Source organism: Felis catus, chromosome B4, assembly GCF_018350175.1.
Source record: "Felis catus isolate Fca126 chromosome B4, F.catus_Fca126_mat1.0, whole genome shotgun sequence".
Taxonomy (NCBI): domain Eukaryota; kingdom Metazoa; phylum Chordata; class Mammalia; order Carnivora; family Felidae; genus Felis; species Felis catus.
In genome coordinates, this window is record NC_058374.1 from 69,979,636 (window position 1) to 70,003,393 (window position 23,758).

Here is a 23,758-nt window from a genome sequence, read left to right on the forward strand (position 1 = left end):
GCGCGCACATTATTCCTCGAAAAGTTACCCACCCACTTGGCCAGCCTCGCGGCTGGAGCCCCTTACCTCCGTCCGCCCGCTCCATTCCCAGGAGCCCTAGTGAGAGGAGCAGCTGAGATGCAAATACCCCAGGACGCTTATGTAAACTTCCCCCTCCCGCAGGTGCACGCGCGGGCCACAAAACGCTAGGAGAATTATGCAAGGCCACCTCTTAAAGAAATCATCTCCACTCAGCCCCATAAACATGATGTCAGCAAATGGCACGTTTAACCAAGTTCTCACTTGGAAGGACTCATTAACATGAGAATTCTCTTCTTCGGACTTTTCCTGCATTTCGCAGTGATTCCTACTGCTTAGCGCAGGAGATTTATTTTTATCGGTAAATAACAGCAAAAGAAATGGTGCCGGGTCTTGGGATATACTTAATCAAGTACATGAGTAAGAGTTTTTACAAACAGGTTAAGTGAATATCATTATTCAAACACAAGAAGGTGCCTCACACTTAAAAGGCCAATCTTGTTTCTGAGCTATTTCTAGATACACTGAAAGAAAGTGAAGTTTGGCATTAATTGTCTACAGAAAGGACCAAAAGAAGCAAAAACAGTGCCTCAAGGCAAGCCAAAAAAGAAATGATAGGTTAGTATAATCAGCACCTGAGGTATGGATCTCTTCTGAACCCCAAGTTTTAATATCTACAATAGTCTTATCACAAGGTGATAAACTGCCAAGGGAGGGAGAGAGAAAGATGCATTATTTAAATACTTAAGAGTTGTGTCAGTTTATAAAGTGCTGTTAAATAAAAGCAACTTAAAATGGTCACTGGTTCCTTAGGTATCCTACCTTTTTATTAAGATTAAAAAAAAAGAATCCTTGAACCACCAGGATTCCTTGGGAGAGTGATTTGTAACATATATGTTTCTACAGTATTATTCAACTGAACAATAGTCCATTGTAACTGTGATTTAAAAATACACAAACAAGTTGCCATAAATAGAGCAGCCAACAACTCCATAGCCAGTTTCTGTTATCTCTGCCTTAAAGCATGGCAGCTGCCGAGAAGCTCCCTTTTTAAGTTATTGCTTTAAAGTGGCAGAGACAAAAAATTTGTGGCTCTGTTGGTAGAGTAATTTGGAAATACCGCTTCAAACAACAGGATTTGTGATTCAAATAGACTCTTTTGGCCAATTCAGGGTCCAGTTTTGAAGGCTGTTTCTCAACAGGTGTGATATAGAGCTGCTCTGGCCCTCAGGTTGTGTGGGGGTTTGTGGAGGGTGGATGGAGGACTTCCAAGGTTACCACTTTCCTCCCTGGACCTGTGAAATTAGCCGTGAAGACCTAGGGCAGATTTCCTTTTTCCTATTTCATTCTGTTTGGGCTTCCTCAGGGACATCATCAACTGACACCATCTATAGGACAAAAGTGCAGTCAGTTATGGACTTAAATGAAATCCTAAACTATCATATCATTATGATAAAGGAAGTAGCAGCAGACCAATGCTTTAAGCCAGGTGGATCCTTTTTGAAACAGCTTTTAATTTTTTTAATGTTCATTGATTTTTGAGAAAGAGAGGGGGAGAGAGAGAGAGAGAGAAAGGTGTGAGCAGGGGAAGGGCAGAGACAGGGAGACACAGAATTCGAAGCAGGCTCCACGGTCCGAGTCGTCAGCACAGAGCCCAACGCGGCGCTGGAACCCACAGACCGCAAGATCATGATCGGTCGCACAACCGACTGAGCCACCCAGACGCCCCGGAAACAGCTTTCAAAGGGCAGCTACACATCAGCCAAGGCCACAAATCGATAGCAACACTTATCAGTATTAAATGTCAGCCATTGTTAAGTGTGCTTCCTCTAAGGCCGTTATTTGTAAATACTGTTTGTTACAATTTCAGCAGGTACTGTCAGCTTTATTGCCTATTGTCAGTGTTTTTAGTGCTGAAGCACTTTGGAGAGAGTTAAAAGCTTTTACTAATGTTCCAACTGAATGCAACAGACTTTGGTCTGGTCTGAAAGGCATTGTTATCGGCAAGGGTGAACTTATGCAGGATGGGAAGCAAGGCCCCCAACCGGCACCCTTTTGTTTCAGCCAGGTGGAATATTCATTGCTTGCAGATCACACTTGAGGGGAGGCTGAGAAAGGAAGCCCAGAAATTCACAGGACTTGGTTCCCTCATCCCATCCTGGTCTCTGCTGTACTGTGACCTCCTGAAAGAGGCCTTCTCCAATGTTCCTAATCCCCCAAGTCATCCCTTCCTCTGGTTTGCGCTATTCACATCATAGCTCTTAGCTCTGATTGACATTATTATATGCCTAGTTGTTCATGTTTGCTTTCTTTCTCTTCCCCTAGAAGGCAGGGACTTCCAGGATTCACTACTGTATTCTCAGCACCTAGAATCACTCCTGGCACATAGCAGACAAGCTCAATAAACATGAGTTAAATGAACAAATGAGTTTTGGACATTCTTCTCAGGCCTTACAGATATACCATACCTGGGCAAGTAACTCCGTCTCTAACCTAAAACCACACTGAACTACAGTGTCCTAATGGAAGAGACTATGATAGGGAAAAAAAAAAAAAAAAAAAAAAAAAAAAAAAACACCAGAAAAATGCCAAAGGCAAAGAAATAAAGAGGCAGCACTCTGTGTGTCAAATGCCTGCCAACTCTACCGGGTCTGGAGGAAAGAGATAAAGGACAAAATATAAAGCAAACCTTGGTGCTATTTCTTGGTTCTCCTGGGATTTGTATATAGTGACCTTAAGGTCTTTTCTGTTCCTTGCCTCTGTTTTTTCATTTGTAAAACAGACCTGGGTTTTAGTTTGAACAGTAAGAGGTGCTCTTGGTCCCAGACATTTGGAAGAATTTGTAACTAAAGGTCAGAAATCTAGGAAGAGCCTATTTAAATGATTCAGTTTCTTAATAGAGAAGAGAGACCAAGGGCTCTAATAGTCATCAAGTGACATCTCACTCAGTAAATCTGAGGGGCAGCTGGCATATGTAATGTTAAGTAGGGTGACAGCTTTAGTCTTCACTGACAGCATGGTCTAGGACAGCAGTTCGGCTGTTCTGACTATAAAGAGATAGGTAACTAAAAGAATCTCAAGTAACACCTGTATGTAGGATGTAATTTCTAATTAAAATGCCTTTTAAAATAATTTTTTTAATTGCAAAATGATACAACAGAGTTGATGACAATCTATGGGATCCTACATCTTGTCCAGATTTTTTAAAAAATGAGATCATTTTTCAAAAAATAATCATAATAATTCATCATCCTTGTTACCACTGAATGTTTAGGTAAAAATTTTTTTTCTTGTTAATTTTAAACATTTCTGTTGTACCTCAGATTGGACAGGTATACCTAGTGGGTTACTATATATTTGCGAATTCTAGTTATCATTAGCTGAGTCTCTAGAGCCTTCTTCCCCCTGGGAAGGGCCCCAAGGCAGATATCAGCTCTTCCTAGAGTTAACAGGCATTACGGTGTTTTATAATAGGTTACAGTTCCTCTAGGCCTCCAATTACTCTCTTCGCCCTTTGATTATATTTAAAGCAATGTGATTAGAGAGCACTGGTTCTTTAACATTTTCTACACCCAATCCCTCTTTAGATTTACTACTCCAACCCTCCCAGCTTCCTGTCCGTCCCCTCCCCCAACTCGTACCTCCTTTGAGAGTGATGTGACTCCTCCATCCAAGTACCCTGGTGTGCTGGGCTCTCAGGAGACTGAAATGTCTCTTCTCTGTCAATTTTACTCACTCTGCCACACTGGGATAAATCACTTCTCTAAGGTATTTGGGTTTTTTTTTTTCATTTCTAAAAATGCTAGTGTTTGGGGCTAGGTCAATGGTTAGAGCTTTGGAAGAGGGAACACAATCCATTTTTCAACTAAAATAGGAACCTCAGTATACAAACAGAGGCAAGGGAAAGTGTTCCCTTGAAGCTCAGGGTTGGTTTCTCCCCAAACCCCTCCCACAAATACTTACCCCTCTCCCCCCCCCACCCCCAGCAAGGGCTTCCAGGTCAGCCCTCAGGCTCCCTCACCTCAAACTAGATGCTCCTGGAGCCTCCACCAGTTCTAGTATTTTCTGAGTCTCTTAAAAACTCAATAATAGCTGCTTAGGACACTAACGCCAGAGAGGTGTTTCCAGCTGCGATGTCTGGAGTCCACAGCCCAGGCTGGGAGGGAGAACAGGGCACCATCAGATCCTTTCACTTCACTCGTGCTCTGGCTTACAACTTGCGGTAAAAACGGGGCAGCTATCTTTGCCCACCCCCTCTCCCACCTTTTCTGAAATGCCCCTTCCCCACACCCAGGAAATGTGTGTTAGTTTTCATGGACAGATAATTAAACTAGTATTCAAGCATCTTGACTTTAAGTTCTTCAACTTTCTCGACTCCTGTCGATCTGTGGTTTAATACAAACATTCCTCAGATTTCACTACCAACATGTTAAGGAACGAAGAATTAATTTTCCGATAAATACTGACAGATCTATAACATAAAGACATCAAAGATATAAAGACACATTATGTAGTATGATCGCATTGTTATAGGCTAGTATATGCACAGCAAAACTATTTAGAGGACTATAAATACCAAAACCATAAATACCAAACCATTAATATGGTTTCTAAGGGAAGGCAAATTATAGGAAACTGTATCAGTTTTTAATTTACATTTGTAAAATAAATGTATTTTCATACTATTTATAACGTTTTTCTTTTTATGAGGATCAAATAAAACTTTTACAGGTTAAGAAACAATAAAGAGAATATACTACAGTATTACCATAAGGAAGAAAATCTCTGAAGCCGAAAGTGGTGCTCCTGATTTAATTATTAGTTGATATGGGAAAAGACATGAACACATAATTCCTCTCCTGTATCTTCCTGTCAGTCACAAACTTTAATAGTGAGATCCCTGCTGCATTTATTGACAATACTTTGGGAAGGGGCTGCAACAGTCCCACCTTCCCAAGGACTTACAAGTATTGGCTCAGAAGCTGCCCCAACTGAGGCCTCCTGCATCCATCCGCTGAGTCACTGATCTATTCTTTGGTTGACTCAAAAGATATCTCTTGAAGGGCCGCACTGTCACACCGAGATCCTCCCTCCCCTTGAGTTAAGGATTTCCTATTCTAAACTTCATATTCTCTTTGTATCTTGATTTACTTCAAAAAGAAGGCACAGGAAAATACACAAGATGAGCGGGGCAAAGAGTTTCATTTTTTGAAACATGCAACACTGTGATTACACTACTGTAGAGGGGTGGTTAAAATTCTAATAAAGGAATAAGAGGAAATGCTGATCAATCCATTCTGGAAGATCAAGGAAGTGTGGAGGTGGGGGAAGCTTTGATCCGGGCCTTTAGGGATTAGAAGGAGTTGATCAGGGTAATTACTGGAGTGGAGTTGGGGTAGGGAACAGGGCCCCCGGCCAGGTTGAGCCAATCAAAGTCTGAGGACCAAGGGAGGGAGCAGCTCCTGGTAAGCCCATGGTAATGTGATAGGAGGACTGGAAGGTAGGAGGGAGGGGCTGGAGACTGTGCCCAAAGGAAAGCAGCCCTTTAAGCTACTCTAGGGGCTATGGAGCCACGGAAGTTCAAGCAAAGAGGTACGTGATTGTATCTATGCCCTAATTAGAGGGAGGGCAGAAAGAGCAGTGCAGGGAAGCTAGATGGGAAGAGCTTAGGAGCTGCCTCAGCAGTCAAGGGCAGAGAAAACCAGACCATGTGTCTGAGGGTGAAGGAACTGGACTCTGTGGCGGCCCGTTGTGTATGGTGGGGGTTAGGGAGGCAGATGGGGTGCGGGCATTCCTAAGTGAATCCACATTCCCACAGTTTACTTGAAACAGAACCGACAGTTTAGCCTGGATGTGAACTCTAACTTGAAATAGCAAATAGTTTTCACTGCCCATGGGAGACAAACTCAAGGTGACCTGACGGATTTACATTTTTTTATTTTAAGTAATCTCCACATCCAACGTGGGGCTCAAACTCATGACCCAGAGATCAAGAGTCACACTTTCTACCCAATAAGCCATCCAGATGCCCAGGATTTACATTTCTAAGCTCAAACTTTATCTTCCTGTTGATATTCACCTTTAAAACACAGCATTTACATCCCCTAGCATTAAAGAGCTCAGAGTCCATCACTGTGAAAGAAACAGGCACATGATTTTCATGTTGGAAGATAATCTATGTAGAAGAACTACCCAACTCCTACTACAAAGGTCAAAATGGCATTGAAAATGACACTGGTATGTTAAGTGGGGGGTCTACAATCTCGCAGTTCATGTTTTATACAAAACATCTAAATAATAGATGCTGCTTTGTCTTAAATTTTAAAATTATGGAGCATTTGCTGCTTTACTTCATGAACTACATATGCAAAGCTATTTTGCAAACCTATGTATTTTCTCACGCTATTTAAACTCTCCACCAACTAAAATGGTTGATTTTCCTCAAGGGAGAATCTGGACCAACAAAGGCATGCCAGCTTTTAACACTGTTACTGTGTGCTGAATTAATCAAGGTGTTCTTAGAGAGGTGTCAGCAAAGAATTGTTTCAAGCAGCCAGAAGCCTCTTGCCAAAAAGAAAAAGGTCAGCAAAGTTTTCCATAACATTTCTTTATCTTATCTGAGATCCCAAGTCCCTTTCTGCAACCGTGGGAATTTAAGCGAGGTGATTTTGTAGTGGAGACTGGTTTACAAGCTTTAATTAGATTGTGCCAGGGACAGGATTTGGAATTCACATTGTTCTATTGGTCTTGAATCTCGTAGTTCCAGATGAGTAACTGCCTTTTGATAGAAGTTACTTTTAATATTTCCTTTGTCCTTTATGCTCACAGCAGTAGTCTCTTCAACACTGAGTTTACACTGAATTCTAGAGGGGCGAAGGGCAGGGAGCCTGCCTGTTTTGTTTAGTGATAGATACACAGGCCTCCTGTATCAGGCACGTTGCCTGGTACATACAGGATTCTCAATAAATATTTGCTGTCTTGTTCACATTCAATTCTCCACAGAACCTGACTCAGACCTTGCACATACAGTACTCCTTTTTATATCTCAACGATCAGTCCATTGATTCTGTTTTTCTTTATTTGTATTTGTTTTTAAAAAAAAAGTATGTCAACTAATTTGAGGGTAAAACTTTCAGTTTTAATATTTAAAGCAATCTTGTGAAGTTTATCATCACTTAGGTCATTTATTCTTTTTGGCTTATGAGATCTGATAGGAACACTAACTGGCTAACCTGGAATCTCTTTAGAAAGCCCAAATTTCTTTTTCTTTTTTTTTTTTTTTAATTTTTGAGAGAGAGAGAGAGAGGGATGGCAGGGGAGGGGCAGAGAGAGACGGAGATAGAGGACAGAAGTGGGCTCGGTGCTGACAGCAGCGAACCTGATGTGGGGCTCGAACTCACAAACCACGAGACCATGACCTGAGCAGAAGTAGGACGCTCAACTGACTGAAGCACCCAGGCTCTCCAGAAAGCTTAAACTTCTAAATCATGTGCCCCACCTACCTCCAAACCAACACCTGACGTCCTCCTCTGTTCCTGTCTCATTCTGGTACCACCAATACTCTGAGTAAGCCACCAACCAATCATCACAGGCCCTCCTGCCTGCCTACCCTCACTGCGTTACTTATCAGGTCTTTGTGTCTTTTCAGCTTTCCCGGCTCTGTCCCCCCTCCCTCCGAGGCTGCGGCCACCGCCACTCGCCACTCGGGGCTACCACAGGAGCCTGACTCGTTTCCTCACACCGTCTCCTCTCTAGTCATTCTCCTTCACTTGACCACCACAAATGTGACCAGCTTCATCCTGCTTTAAAGTCCCTTCTTCACAGTTTGCCCAACATCTCCACGGATTCTTGGTAGTGAAGGCCTCCATGTCAGCTCCTGGGGACTTCTCCAGCTCTATCACCACCACCTGTCTTACCTGACCCTGGACTCTGTAACTGCTGGCTTCCAGCCATATCGTGCTATTTCATGACCCTTTGCCTAACCTGGCTGTTCCCTCTCTGTGGCTCTGTCTAGCCACTCACTGTGATCTGCTGGCTACCTTACTTCAGGACATGATTTGCTGTGGGCCCGGGAGATGTTCCCTGAGCAAGGGCTTCTAGGCTGTGCATCTACTGCTGCAGGACCCTCTGTATGTCCTTAGACTCCCACCTTATTCAGGTGAGTCCCACCACCCAAATTACAGCTTATTTTCTTTCCTAATCAGAAATCATATGGGACACCTGGATGGCTCAGAAGGTTGAGCATCCGACTTCGGCTCAGGTCATGATCTCCCGGTTTGTGAGTTCGAGCCCCTCGTCGTCGGGCTCTGTGCTGACAGCTCGGAGCCTGGAGCCTGCTTCGGATTCTCTGTCTCCCTTTCTCTCTGCCCCTCCCCCACTTGTGCTCTGTCTCTCTTTCTCTCTCTCTCATTCACTCTCCCTCTCACAAATAAACATAAAAAAAATGGTATCCACTGGAGTGATGTGATTTTCTTCTTATTGGCACACAGCTTTGAGATAACCCAGAAGCGTTCCTTTCCACTCAGCGCCTACACCAATAAGGGTGGGCTGGAGCCACTCTTTTGGTTAATATCAGTGTATGGAAGAGACACATTTTTGAGAAATAGACCTTCTGGTGTTTCTAGCTCCTTCAAAGAGCTGTCCCAACTGCCTTCATTCTCCTCCTGCCAAGCTCAGCCCCACACAGTTCAGTGAAACAGTCATGATGGACCGCCGGATCAATGGAGACCACAACACACGATACCCTCTCTTGAGCTGTCACAATTTTGAGTATGTCGGTCTTGTTTCTAGAGCAGACGCTTCTTGAGAACACCATCTCCCCATCACTGTTATTTCACAGGACTGAGCATAATGAAGATGGCTTGCTGGAGCAACCATTGTGATTTTGATAAAGTGCAGGAACCAGGCCAGAGGAGTGGACTCCTCTCCTGTCAGTCAGATGCTGACGTACTGCCCCCTGCACTGGCATGACCTGGGGTTCCATGTGCACAACTGTCTGATCCGACGCCCACGCACACAGCTCCAAACCCAACCCTTTAAGACACAACCAAATCATTAACGGCCTGTTGTGGGCCACACTGAAGGATTTTTAAGACGCAAAAATAAATGTAAAGTCATAGAAGATCTATGCCATCAGCCCTGGAGAATGAGGAGCAGTGAAATTGGAAGTTAGGTTCCTCAGACACAAAACACAATCCCTGGGCTAATGGTGGGAGTGGCTGGTCTAGAAAGAGAAGAAAACCAGGATTTTCAAAGGAAAATCTTTCTCTGAAGGTGATCATGGTGAAGAAGCTGTTTGTCAGGGATGAAAGTGAGGTCTGAGTGGATCTGGAGGCTGTGAACATCCTTAGTCCCCTTGAGGGAATGGGAGCTCTGTCTTACACCATTTCACTGAGTACCTGCTATAGGGCCTGCATTTCAACCAATTATCAGTAACTTCAAGAGAGTGGTGGAATCAGGATAGACTGAGGAATCAAGTATGTGCCAGAATTGTGCGTCATTTCGACATACAGGGTGATGTCACTACATTTTCTGTGCTTATATATTGAGGAAGAACCCAGTAACGCCAAATGAATCTCCCTTATTATAATCTTTACAGCAGCTATAACTTTGGGAGGACTTGTTTGCTGAGCACTGTGTTGAATCCTGTACAAATATCTTTTTTAAAGTCCTTGTAAAAGCATAAGGTAGATCGTATATTCCTCATTTTACAAATTAGAAAAGTTAAGGCAGCTTGCTCAACCATCCTAATCATCAGCAAATTAGTGCAAGATCCCAGATTCAAAACCCAGTCTGACATCAAAGCCTGTTTGTTTTTAAAGCAGAGCTTTTTATAAATAGCAAAATAAAATGCTTTGCTTTCCCCAACTTGTCCCTCAGCAACATCATCAGAAAGTAGGAAGAAAAATTCTAGAAATTTTAAGTATCATGTTATTTTGGGTTGAAATGAAGCAGTACTTGTGAGTCACTTAGCGGGGTTCGATGACAATACATCAGTTCGCTGGCCTCTAGGACCAAAGAGTTGTACAGCTCAAAGGAGTTGGACTCCCCAGCCCCCAGCCCTAGAGATCCTCAGACAAGTGAGACCGTCAGCTTTTTGAAGCAGTTCACTGCACCATTTTAATTTCTATAGATGCAAAGTCTGTTTTATTGTTCCAATACAACAAAAGTGGCCTGTATCTGAAGGTCATAGATACAACAGTGGCTCTGTCGCCCATTAGTCCTTACCAGTGTCAGGGCGTACTAAGCTCTTACTCAAATAAGGTTTTCATTCTCGGATGGGTTCAGCAGCCCAACCATCACCTCCTCAACTTACAGGCAGATCACGCTGAACAAAGAGCAAACCGTGAGAATGGTCCCGTTTGGAAGTCTGTGGGTAACCCATTCTGAACGCATCTCACATGCTCAAGGCAAGAGGCACTGAAATAATACAGCCATTAATAGATGTGTCAGACAAAACTGATTACACCTCAACTCCCAAAACCATAATACATTATGTATATGTACACATATTTATACTAAGGTCCTTCGGTTCAGTTGCAGCAAATGAAAAACAAAGACAACAGAATTAATACTCTGGCAGCATTTCTGGGCAATTCTAATTGCCAATATGTCCCCCAGTAAAAATTTCTTGCAGATGAGCCCAAATAATGGGAGACTATGAGGACTCATATGACATCACAGAGGCTTGTAAAGACAATCTGCTTCCCACTGAGGGGCAAACATTTTTCCTTAACATAAACGCTAGTTCCAATTTAAGTCAGCACACTGCATTTTTGCTTACGTGATGGACCAAACCAGATTTCCATTATCAACCATTTCTGAATTTTTAGCTTCTCTTTCAATAGACTCTAACCAGATTCGAGGAATCACTGAAATGATTCCCTTTTCCTTTGGAAAAAGTATGTTTGGGAGGGGGAGCAACTTAGTGAAGACTGGAAGTATCATGAGAAAATAGTTTGATGAGGGCGCCTGGGCGGCTCAGTGGGTTAAGTGTCCGACTCTTAGGTTCAGCTCAGGTCTCATGATCTCAGAGTTGTGAGTCCCACCCCCATCCCGCCCCCAAGGGGCTCTGCACTGACAGCATGGAGCCTGCTTGGGATCCTCTTTTTCCCTCTCTCTGGACCTCCCTGCTGCTCATGCACATTCTCTCTCTCTCTCTCTCTCTCTCTCTCTCTCTCTGTCTCAAAAATTAGTAAGTAAACATTAAAAAAAAGAAAATAGTTTTATGAAATACCATGTTTTTAGCCTCTGACGAGTCAAACTTTTTTTTGAAAGAATCCAATGATATGGTTAGACAACCTCTCAAATGGAGCCAGCACTCAAAGATAAAAGAGGAAGGTGAATTCCTGCACAAGCAACACTTAATGATCACTTTCCAAGAACCTTTAAGATGACCTTCTCGAACCCGCAACTGTGATCCCTAAGAGCTTTCATGAAGTGCACCATATTATTTTTGCACTATCAGGCAAATTTAAATCTACAGAAAAATGTCACGCTGTTTCTCATGCTTAATTAAGAGAGTTCTTAAGGAGAATAAATATGATGATCGCATACATAAATATTTGTAATTCTTAAAAACCTGTACTAGGAATGCTGGCAGTATGATGCCAATGCTATCTAATAACAAATTTGATTTATAGTAGAATTATGGGGCACCTGGGTGGCTCAGTCGGTTAAGTGTCCAGCTTCGGCTCAGGTCATGATCTTGCAGTTGGTGGGTTCGAGCCCTGCATCGGGCTCTGTGCTGACAGCTCAGAGCCTAGAGACTGCTTCCGATTCTGTGTCTCCCTCTCTCTCTGCCCCTCCCCCGCTCGTGCTCTGTCTGTCTCTTCAAAATGAATAAACATTAAAAACGAATTTATAGTAGAATTATAAGGGGAAAAATAATTCCAGATGACCACTCGTGTGCTACCTAGGCTGCACATCTTCTGGGCATTATAAGGAAAATATTTACTATTAACATTGCTAGGAGAAACTAAGAGAAAGTGGGCTGAGGCCTCTGCCATGTTATTGCTAGGAATCTGCCAACAGGGATGGCAATTACGAGCCTCACTGGGCAGATTCCTGGTGGCAGTTCTTGTCTTGAACAGGGGAGGAACCAACAATTAACTTACAGAATGACCTGGGAATGAATGGACATATACAGTTCTGTATGATTTTTCTCAGATGGTTTTACATTTTAGATAGTTCTTAAGGGCAAAACTAGGGACTACTTAACCACAGTACTTAAGAAGTATGATTTAAAAAAAAATTATTTGCTTCTCTTCTTTCTATTTCCAACTATCAGGGACTCACATTTTGTTCTGGAATGTATTTTTAGGGCAGATGGGGGAAAGGGGCCAAGTTTCAGATGCCTCTTTTCTCTATTTCTTTCCTTTGCTGGAAGGTTTTCTTTATGGACCTTTCAGTCTTAGGTTTCCATAACCTCCTAATGCAAAACAGGCAGGCTAGGAGGAGCGATGAGTACAGCAAACCGCATGTTGCTTTCCCTTTTTTCCTTTTCTTTTCTTCTTTTCATTTTTTTAATTTGGAGGGGAAAAATCCAACTTACAAGAAGAGTATGCAACCTAGCAGTTGAACCGAAATTAAAGATGTTTTAAAGATTTCTTAACCCCAGTCTTGGCCATCTTGTAATATTTTAAAATGTAAACTGAAACACGTGATTGTGATAAACTCCGAAGCAATGAGAGGATGCTGAGACCATGGATAATAGCTTACAAAACTAATTTTGACTTAGGGGGCGATCTGAGTATTTTCACCTACGCCAAAGATAAGAGACACACTAAAAAATTAACTTTAAGGATTTCACTGTGAAATCGACACTAGGGCATTCTGAACCCCGGATTAACAATCTATATCTGGGCTTCCACAGACGTGCATAAATTATTCAAAAATTTTATGGCTCAATTCAGCTGTCAAAGAGAAGAGCCTTTTGACAACACTTCACACCTGTTACTGATCTAGTAAAGTCCTGGGCTGAGTTACTCCCACCTGGGATGAGCATGTCCAGACTTCCCTCACACTCATTTTACACAGAGGGACAGATTCTTTGGAGTACCGGGTAGTAAAGAAATTAAGACACACTAAAACCCTTGGAATTTTCCCCAAATGGATGATCACAATGCAGATCTTAGCTAAGGAACTGCTGAGAAAGGAACACGGGCCTCACAAGAGATGGCCTATTTACAGCTTTCATGCAACACACACACACAAGACAAAAGATTAGGAGCCACTGGCTTCAATATCTGTTCCGCAGAAAGGACCAGACAACCAAAAATAAATAAAAAGTAACAGAAATTATGCAAGTGAATTTTTCTTCTGAGTCTTATAGGAAAATGAATCCCTGAAATAATCAAAACGCATCAGAATATTCCCAACTGCTGGGTAATTCTCAGCTGTGGGCATCTCTGATTAACCCCAACACCTTCTTCATACCTTAACTCACTTGACAGGGAGATGAAGGCTAGGTCAGGTCTCTGGTTCCTGTAGCCTCCACAGATCCCTCTCTGTGGTCCTCCTATTATCTAACTGCATGGATTCAAAAGAGGGTTCTGGTTATTGAATTATGTGACAAAGGGGATTCTTGGGAAAAAGAGGTTTGAGACAAACACCTAGTTTAAATTGGGTCCATGGCAAAAAAAAAAAATCAGACACAAAACCCCACTTGCTCACAAAAACCATAGGTGGATTTTAGAAGTTCCAAATACTAATCCCACTGAAGTATCAATTCTGCTGATGGTTTTCTAAAAAGGGAAATGAGATGCAAAGAAAAGTGGGGTCTTAGGAAAAGTCTACATCATACAATATGAGGGTACTTAAAAAGCAAGGGATGGGAACACTTGAGCGCAGATTTCTGAAAACAGAGCCAGGATCGGCTCAGAGGCGCGTCTCCTGGACAGGAATCCTGGGAGAGGTGCCAGGAAATGAAATTTCGTGGGCAGAGTGGGAAAATCGCTCTGTTATAATTCAAGTGTCTTTAAGGAGAATGTTCTGACGAGGAACAAAAGAGTACCTGCCTCCAAAATAAGCACATTATTGGGCAGAAAATATGAACAGAACGAAGGTCACTCTGGAATTGATTCCACAGACAGGTTACTTCTCCCTTTTGGGGGCATGCAAGCTCCGTAGGTACAGGATGGGGCTATGCTAACGTGCTCTGGACTATGTTGAAAATACTGAATGAGGATTGTTTTAGTTAAGACTTTAGGACTGCAAGTAACAGAAACCCAACTAATTTAAGGAGAAAAGGAGTGGGGAGTGATAGTTTCCTGGAGGGATACAGAAATGTCTCTCAGAAAACACAGGGCAGGAATGTAGCTGAGCCTCAGAAAATGGCTGCAATTCAGAAATGGAATCCCTCAGAAGTGTAAACAATATCCTCCCTCCGTTTTCTGTCCCTGCCTCTGTCTGGTTAATGCTTTAGGCTTCTCTCCTTGAAAAACAGGACTCTGTGGCTCCTTAGTGTATGAGATTCAAAAATGGTCACCTCCCAGGTTTTGGGCTTAGAATCCAACATGACTGCCTGGAATCCACCCTTGACCATGCATCCATGGGGACAGATGGATTTGAGCTGGGTGTGTGTGTTTTGTAGGCTGCAGGCCAAGAATTCCCAGTGAAGGTGGAACTGTTTTGTCCTGAACAGATATTCCACAAGTATCTATTCCATGGATTAAAAGTTCTATTTGTAGAATGGGGCAAGAGTACCTGGCATTAGATATTATGGATTGGAATTAGGTTATCTATACCATTGTGGATTAAACCGCTACTGATGCTGAGCTGGCTGGCAATCTCCTAGAAAGCCTTAAGATATACAGATGCCTGGACTGTTCCCTATAGATGCTGATTCAGTAAGTCTGAGTTAGGACCCAGAAATCTGCCTTTCTTACTGTCTCCCTAGGTAACTGCAACTTGTAACCAGGTTTAGTACTGATCTATAGGATACCATTTGCTTTGGTGAACTAGCTCTCCTAAGATAATGGTAAATTTGTGTAGTGAGAATGAGGAGCTACTTGAAGTTTTCATTGGGTGGTTAGTCAATGGAAAATTCTACCTGGACACCACAAGGTCTTTGATATTGCTCATGAAGCAGTCATGCTGATGAGTGAACCTTAGATCTCGTTCATGAAAAGCTCTGAAAGGATAAATGCTGTTTTAGGGATTTGACCCACTTTAGTTAGGATGTCTTTCTCAAATGAAAGTTAACTTCTCTTTTATTATATTAAGTGAAGCTGTTCTTTTGGTCTGGCTGTGTTGCTGGTTTTATCCATAGAACCTTTGAAAAATTATGGTTTCTCAACAACTTTTGTAGAATGGGTTAAAAAAACCCACAAAATAAGAAATGTAAAGACATTTCAGATGTAATATTTACACCCATTATTTTGGGGACATGCAATGCTTAAATTTTTTTTTTTAAGGTTTATTCATTTTTCAGAGACAGAGAGACAGAGTGTGAGCAGGGGAGGGGCAGAGAGAGAGGGAGACACAGAATCCGAAGCAGGCTCCAGGCTCTGGGCTGTCAGCACAGAGCCCGACGTGGGGCCTGAACTCACAGACGGTGACAGCATGACCTGAGCTGAAGTCGGATGCTCAACCGACTGAGCCATCCAGATGCCCCAATGCTTAATTTTAATTATGCATCGTTTTTGTAATTACAGTGCATTTCCTACATGTAAACTTCACTTCCCTGAAGCTTCTTTTTCTTTTCTTTCCCTTTTTTTGAGAGAGAGCATTTGTGTGTGAGAACGGGGGGGGGGGGAGGGGGGGGGGAGGGGAGAGAGAGAGAGAGAGAGAATGAATGAATCTTAAGCAGGCTCCACACTCAGCACAGAGCCCAATTCAGGGCTTGATCCCATGACCCTGGGATCATGACCTGAGCCAAAATCAAGAGTCAGATGCTCAACTGACTGAGTCACCTGGCGCCCCTCCTGAAGCTTTTGAGGCAAGCTTCCCATTGATGTAAATTAACTGCTGTCCTGGTGGGTAGGGCTGCTGAAGCTTGAAGGCTCCTGGGCAGCTGCCGTCTCCTGAGTTCTGAGTATTCACGAGTGTCCCAGCACATAGACACATAGCAGGCAGATCACATGTCACGTGGGGGGGTCAGGGGATGTTTACTGAACATACTAAGCAGATCGAGTAGTGTAGTGCTGGTTTTATCCATAGAACCTTTGAAAAATTATGGTTTCTCAACAACTTTTGTAGAATGGGTTAAAAAAACCCACAAAATAAGCTTAAGACAGACATAAGCTGGGACCGTGTTTAAAATTTTCCGAACTAAACAAACTCTAATTCACTTAGGGAGTACTACCTTCTCCCACAACTTGCTACTTCCCCCAAAGTGACAACCAACAATCCAATCTATTCACAATTGTGTCTCTGGCTCTCTGCAGCTACAGTATTTTTCCTTCCTTCTTGCACCAGTACTACAGATTTTTCTCTTGCTTTTCTGATTTGTCTTATCGCATGGGAGAATTTTTCTGCCGCTCTTGTTATATTGCCTGCTGTAAGGAAGACTTCTTCTGGAGGAACTAATCTCCATTCCCCACCACACCAGTCAATGAAGGTTGCAAACGCACCAAGCAGGCAGCAGGACTGAAATGGTGCTGATGGATATTTCAAAAGCCACATCTGTGGAAAGAGAAGATGCTCATGGCCAGTCACGTGATAGATGACATGTGAGGTTATCACCGGGTTGCCTCGCAGTATTGACGGTATTAATTTTTCCTCATTAGCCAGAGAACAAGGTAAATACATATCTGAGGATACATCCCAGGATTAGATTACAATTCCTGTTCCCGTGTGATTTTTATCAGGGTATGAAATGCAATTATGTCAATCTCATTGACTTAATCCATCAATTTGTCACTTTGGAGTTTTACAAAAGTTAACTGTCTGAACAAATGAAAGTATGTGTCAGTGGTGATTGAGAACACCTTTTACATTTTTAAAAATTCACCAAATGATCATAGTCCTTCTTTTGTACTGGTTATAGCGAAAAATGAAAAGTATGGAGAATGTGGTTCTGAGGGAGGGAACAGGAAAAGGGGAAGGGGGTGGGAGGTTGGCCCTGGACTATTTCTATAAAGGACCCTCCATACTCATACTGCTTAAGGGCACTATGAAGTTTATTATATGGCAATAATCTTAGCGCAACATATTTTCCTGTTAGAATATCCTGTACCATTACCTTGAACTTTTTTTGGCTTAACACTGAAGTATGTCTGAACATTATGTGTAATGTAATTCCCACAAATGAGCTACTGTTTGGAGGGGGAAAAGGCAAGTGGTAATAAATCTGTAAATCCCTACTACAGTTTTCAGGATCACCTTTATTGGTCTGGGCTCAACAGTTTTATACATAGGTATATAATATATACCAAATTAGAAATGTAAAACCCACCAACGGATCTCATTGATAGAGAACCGTTGCATAAAATAGCTTTATTCTTTAGAGCTCTGTGTTCATTAGAGAGCTATTATAAATAGCTTTATTGTTTATTTGTTTGTTGTTTGTTTAAAGGAAAAATAATAGAGAGAAATTTGCTTTAGGTTAAACATTTGGGAAATGTCTCAAAATTGCCTGGTTTCAAACACAGTTAGGCAGAGCATTAAGAGCATTAAGAGAGAAAAAGCATCGAGTGGGTGCACTTTCAGGGCCATAGGAAGGCTGTGGTGCTCCACTCTTGAGCCTGGGATGAGGAGGGGGACCAGGCTTGTCACTGTACATCTGCTTCTGCCCACGACTGCCTGGAAGACCTGTACCCCACCCTTCTGGGCCTCAGTTTCTCATCCACAAAACGATAGATGATCTCTGAGGCCTTTTCACTGTGACACCCTGTAATTCTCTGATTTCTTCGGTCTAGAAAACCTAAGAATGGAGGTCAGCTGTATACACAAGGGGCCATTTTAAACCAAAAGGCTGTTTTAAAATTCACTGCCATACCCCAGAGGGGTGAAATAGAAACAACTGCACTTAGTTGAAAGCAACAGCCTGCTGGTGGTGAGCACTGCTCTCACAGAGAAGACCACAGACAGGGATTTGCCTGGAAGGCTGAGCAGCCACAACAATCCTTCCTGACTTCTTTTGTCTTTAGGGTTTAGACTATATAGAACTGCAAATGAAAGTTCCCAGGCATGTACCCTACATCTCTTAACTCATCTGCAACTCCTTAGTCTGAAATGGAAAATTCTATTTTGGGAAACTGTCTAGAGATGTATTTAGGCTCACATGAAGGGAAAGATGGAAAGCAAACTTGAACATAAAATGGGGAAATTCTCACAGAACTGATGAAAAAGGAAACAAATTCTTTCTTTAAAGCACACACCAGAAGAAAGTTCTAAGGAACTCAAAAAGCACCTGTCACTTCCCTACTATATCCCGTTCAGCCTTTAATCACCTGTGTGATGTCTGCAGTCACTTCAGGGCTGGGAGACTTCTGAGGACGGTGGACAGGACTGTTTTGCTCAGTCCTGCCTTCAAGAACTAGCCTGACACCCGCCAGGCAGGGACTGACAAAGATTTGTTGAGTGACTGAATGGCTGAATGATGAATGCAATTAATTTTATGAGAATATCCAAGATGGGGAACACTCAGGATATTAGAGTCAATTAAGAAATGACTACCGGGGCACCTGGGTGGCGCAGTCGGTTAAGTGTCCGACTTCAGCCAGGTCACGATCTCACGGTCCGTGAGTTCGAGCCCCGCGGCAGGCTCTGGGCTGATGGCTCGGAGCCTGGAGCCTGTTTCTGATTCTGTGTCTCCCTCTCTCTCTGCCCCTCCCCCGTTCATGCTCTGTCTCTCTCTGTCCCAAAAATAAATAAACGTTGAAAAAAAAAATCTAAAAAAAAAAAAAAAAAGAAATGACTACCATTTATTCTATTTTCTTCTGCTTCCCATTGTACTCATGACCTTTCCTAAGAAATAATTCGTGCCTTTTGGTCTGAAAGATCATCAAAATAATTTCTCAGTTGGAAAGCATAGCATTCTCTTGAAAAATTCTTTAATTGGGTTTCATCTGTATTTTATTCCTGGTATAATTAACTTTTTAAAATGTGTAAACAAATGAAACCCTCCAAGTTGATGCTATTGTCCCCCAAAATCTTCATTGAGATGGTGACTTGGAAGGCTTGCATTTTGGGAAGAAAGGGGCCCATACCCTGTGTCTGTGTTATTCCAGAAGAGCTTGAAAAACCTTTATTTACATGTCTAGCAATGACACTAACCTGCTCCTAAGAGCTCTAATAAAAAGTTGTGTGATAAAAATGCCAAGGCCTGCTTATCTTAAAAGATCCTTCCTAGTTCAAAGGGTCGGTTTCACACCAGGGTCCCAAGTCTTATCAGCTGGCGCTTCAGAACTTTGCCATTGTAAAACAAAGGATGCCTCCAACTGGCATGACAATGGTACAATCACCAGACACTTCAAAAGAAGCAGGCACTGCACAGGGGATGCCCTGAGTTTGCCCCTCACTGTGATGTTTACACACACCTTCCAACAGCTCATCGCACAACAAAGGCCAGGCAGGATAGTCAAGGGCACCGTGCCTGCAGAGTAGTCCAGGACTCTCTGTCTTTACCAATAAAGCCAGGGGAAAACTTCAGTTTAAACACCATTTACTTCAGAGGCTGTGTTCTCAAAAGACAGAGTCTCATTATTCTACCGGGGTAAGGAAGCTGCTGGGGTTGTTGGGGGCCGGGGGGGGGGGCAGTAAGGGGGAATGCAGTTCAGCTTCAGGGGCTGCATCCTCACACATAATTAGAAAGGGAGAGAGAGGGAGGAGAAAGAAATGCGTCTGCTGATAACCCAGAATAAGCTGCAGGTGTCCACGCGGATTTTGCAGACGGGGATAAAAATCAGAATAAAAGACTATACTGGCTTGCAAGATGCAAAGAGAAGCCTGCAGGTATATGGTTAACAGAAAGAAGAATTCAGTGAATTCCCTCTGAGGATCTGGCCTCGTGGCGGAGGCTCTGACCTGCTGGCCTTGTTTGTCTAACTTCTCTGAAAATCAAAAACAAATGCCTATTTTCCCAAGTCAGGGCCCACTGGGGAAGAGGTATGGAAATCCAGTATCTGTGAAAATGATTTAAAAGCTGACCTTTGAGATTCCCCAGCCTTTTCAGAGGGGATGTGTATTAGAGACATATATAAATAGTATTATTTCAAAGAAACTCAGGCACCTGGATGCTGGAAGCAGGACACTAAAGGGGGAAAAGAAGGCTAAACAGGGATCTCTTCTGGATCAAAGGTTAAGTTGTAAGCTTTTCTTTATTTTTCAAAGTTAGTGCCTGTGCTTTGTACACTCTAGGATCCTGAGGGTATTTTCAAAACAAGCAAACAACCTCCCATGATTATAGGGAATCCTTTGTATTTTGCAAAGAGGTTGGTGGCTTTGCTAAGGACCAGAAAGACTGTGAGGTCTATGACACTAGACTCTACCTGGGTCTCCTTCATAGGATCGCTCTGCCCTCACTGGGGTTGTGCTTTGCCAGCACCCTGGCCTTAGTTCTTTTTAGGTTCCTGTCTTTGCTTCAACCCTAACGAGGGGCTTAAATGCCCAACAAGATGGTCCTACTCTAAACCAAATAAAAAGTTCAGACGAAGTTCCGAGAGACATGGATGGATTTTTTTTTAATGTCAAGAAATATAATTTCAACATTTGAGTGAACCGATCCGATTTAAAATGCATCCCCTGCCCTCTCTCTGCCCCACACTCATTATCTCTTTTTCCTGAGTTATTTATCTTCATTAGCACCTCTTCCCATCTGACAGATTATTATTTTACATGATGATTTTGTTTGGCCCCTGCCCCCGGCCCCGCCCCCTGCACCACTAGGTATGTAAGCTCCACAAACAAAAGGATTTCTATCAGTTTTGTTCATTGACGTAGCTCCAGAACCTGGTGCATAGTAGGTACTCAGTATTTGTTACATGAATGTGTTTAGGCAGCCGTGCTGAGCACTGGGGTGTGAACATGAAGAGCTGCTCTTTGCCCTGAAGTAACGCACGACCTACTCCCTGTAGATTTGTGTACATCTTCAATGCTTTCCTCATTTTTCATGCCTCTCTCAAAGCTTTAATGTGTCTCTTTTAAAAAATCATTACATAGTAAAACATGGATCCAATGTATGTTAGGAAGCTATTCAATTTGGTACGCACAACAGCCCCCAACCATAACCATTCCAAAATGCATTTGCCGCTTTTCAAAATCCTTTGAGGCATTATCATTGCAATAAAATAGTCCAGCAGTTGTATGGTATACAAATATATCCCCAAATCACGAAACATTAATGATCTAATAAAAGCAATTAGTTTCAGGTTGCAGCAACTGAAACTATGTCTTCTATTCTGGGATTTAGAACCTTTTATTTTCTGCATTTCATATTTTCCTCTTGAGTGTTCCAAGAAACTATTAGACCCCCCACTAGATAGTTCTCTTATCTATGGTTCTTCCGAGGGAGAAGAAAGGCCCTGTTCCTCCTCCTCCTCCTCCTCCTCCTCCTCCTCCTCCTCCTCCTCCTTTTCTTCTTCTTCTTCTTTTTCTGAATCTCTTGTCAGTGTTCCCATAAGAAATAGTTATCCAAATACAGCTTAATTATTGCCACAAAGAACACTTCCACTAACGCATGCAGACCAACAGAAACACCTTGGGAAATTCAAGGGCTGATGAGCTAAAATTAAATCTGAACAATTTATCTATTACATGTTGTCAAAGGACTTATCAAATTGAAAGATCCACATTACTAAAATGAGAACAAAGTTTTTTTGCCCATCTTGGCTGATTGCATTTTTTAAATTTCTTTTTAAAATTTAGTTTCATTGGAATTATAGAAGCACATAGTTTAAAAATCAAACAATTCTAGGGGCGCCTGAGTGGCTCAGTTGGTTAAGCATCTGGCTTCAAATCAGGTCAGGATCTCATGGTTTGTGAGTTCAAGCCCCGCATCAGGCTCTGTGCTGACAGCTCGGAGCCTGGAGCCTGCTTCGGATTCTGTGTCTCCGTCCCCTCCCCTCCCCCACTTGCACTCTGTCTCTGTCTCTCAAAAATAAATGTTAAAAAAAAAATTTAAATCAATTCTAAAAGGCTTGTTTTGAAAAACATCAGTCCCGTTTCTCTCCTATTTTGCTTCCCCAAAGCAACCACGTTCATGCTTTTTATTCTTTTACTATTTATCTCCATTTACTCTGGATAGCACAGATATACTATTACTCTGATTTCTTTTTTGTTCTTTTGAAAATGCATTATCTGTTAACTTTTTCAAAAAATTTTTAAAGTTTATTTATTTTTGGCGAGAGAGGGAGAGAGAAAGGGAGAGTTGCGAGAGGGGCAGAGAGAGGAGAGAGAGAATCCCAAGCAGGTTCTGCACTGCCAGCACAGAGCCAGATATGGGGGCTCAATCTCACAAATTGTGAGATCATGACCTGAGCAGAAACTAAGAGTTGGATGCTCAACCGACTGAGCTACCCAAGCGTCCCCATTACCTTCTATCTTCACTCTCTCCATGGGAGGTAAACTTGTCGAAACCTTGCATGCCTGCTACTTCATTTATCTACCCTTAACTTCAAATAACGCTATGGTGGACTACTGAATTCTATGCCAGAACTGATTTCTCCTGAGAATTCTGAAGGCACAGCTCTGCTGTCTTCCAGCTTTCAGTGTTGTCACTCTGATTTTTCATCCTATACATGAAACCTGTTTGTTTTTTCCTCTCTGGAAGGTTGTAAAACCTTTTATGTTCCTCAAATTCTGTGAAATTACCTTCAAATCACCTTGCGGTATATGCCTTTTCAAACACTGCACAGGGTATTTGGTGGGACTTTCAATCCAGAAATCTATGTCCTTCAGTTCAAGAAAATGTATGGAATTATTTCTTTGATGATATTCTTCCCTTCATTTTCTCCTCCTACTTAGATGCTGGATCCCTGAACCAGACTTCCACTTTTCTTACCTTTTCTCTCCTGTTTTACATTTCTTAGTGTTTTTATTTTACTTTTAGGAAACTTTCTACATAGCAGCTTCCAAGACATCCAGTGAATGGCTTCTGTTTCTTCTCTTATTTATCATTTCCAAGAGCTCCTTTGTTTGCCCAAGAATATTCCTTATTTGTAGCTTTCTGTTCTTGTTTACTGGGTATAATATATTCTCCTTTCTCAGATGATATTAAATATACATATATGTAAGTGTTTTTCTCTCTGGGTGGTATCTATTGCATCTGTTCTCTCCCTTTCTCCCTCTCTCTCTCTCTCTCTGCTCATTTCATATTAGCTATTTCTTCTGTCTGATGATCCTTAGCTATCTGTTCATATTTCACTAAAAAAGCTGATTGGAAGCTATCTGTACTTGTGAGGATGGGGCCAGGGGAAGGGAGATTTTTGGTTCTGTCTTCATTCTAGACTGAGATTATAGGTTGGCTGTTTCTTTGGGGAATCCCCAAAGTCAGTATCTTCAGTGTTGTGTTATCTTTACCCCCTGGTTAGCTAACCAGATTCTCCAGAGAAGGCTTTCCTGTCTACAGGGTAGAACCTGGTGGCAGGCAAGCTGAGGCATGTTACCTGATTCCTCTGGTTTGGGTTAGGTGCCCCTTCCTCAACTGTGCCTGCTGCCTTACAGCTGAGACAGCCTCTGTCTACTCTCACCCAAGTATAAAACTTCTTGAGCCTTTTGGGAGTTCCATGGTATAACTCAGGTTGCTTTTCAACTTTTTCACTTCTACATTGGGATCTGCCTCCTTGGGTCTTCTAAG

General features: G+C 42.4%; 1 protein-coding gene across 3 annotated transcripts in view; it reads right to left on the reverse strand.

The window, feature by feature from the left end:
• PRICKLE1 (prickle planar cell polarity protein 1) overlaps positions 1-23,758 on the reverse strand; it is a 111,132-nt gene that overhangs the window by 20,244 nt on the left and 67,130 nt on the right. The window contains exon 1 of one of the 3 annotated variants that reach the window (XM_011283880.4): positions 67-196. The exons of the other annotated variants lie outside the window; for them this stretch is intronic. The gene's annotated coding sequence lies outside the window, so the exon portion shown is untranslated. Of the gene's footprint in view, positions 1-66; positions 197-23,758 lie in introns of those variants that run through there. 3 annotated transcript variants of the gene reach the window in all.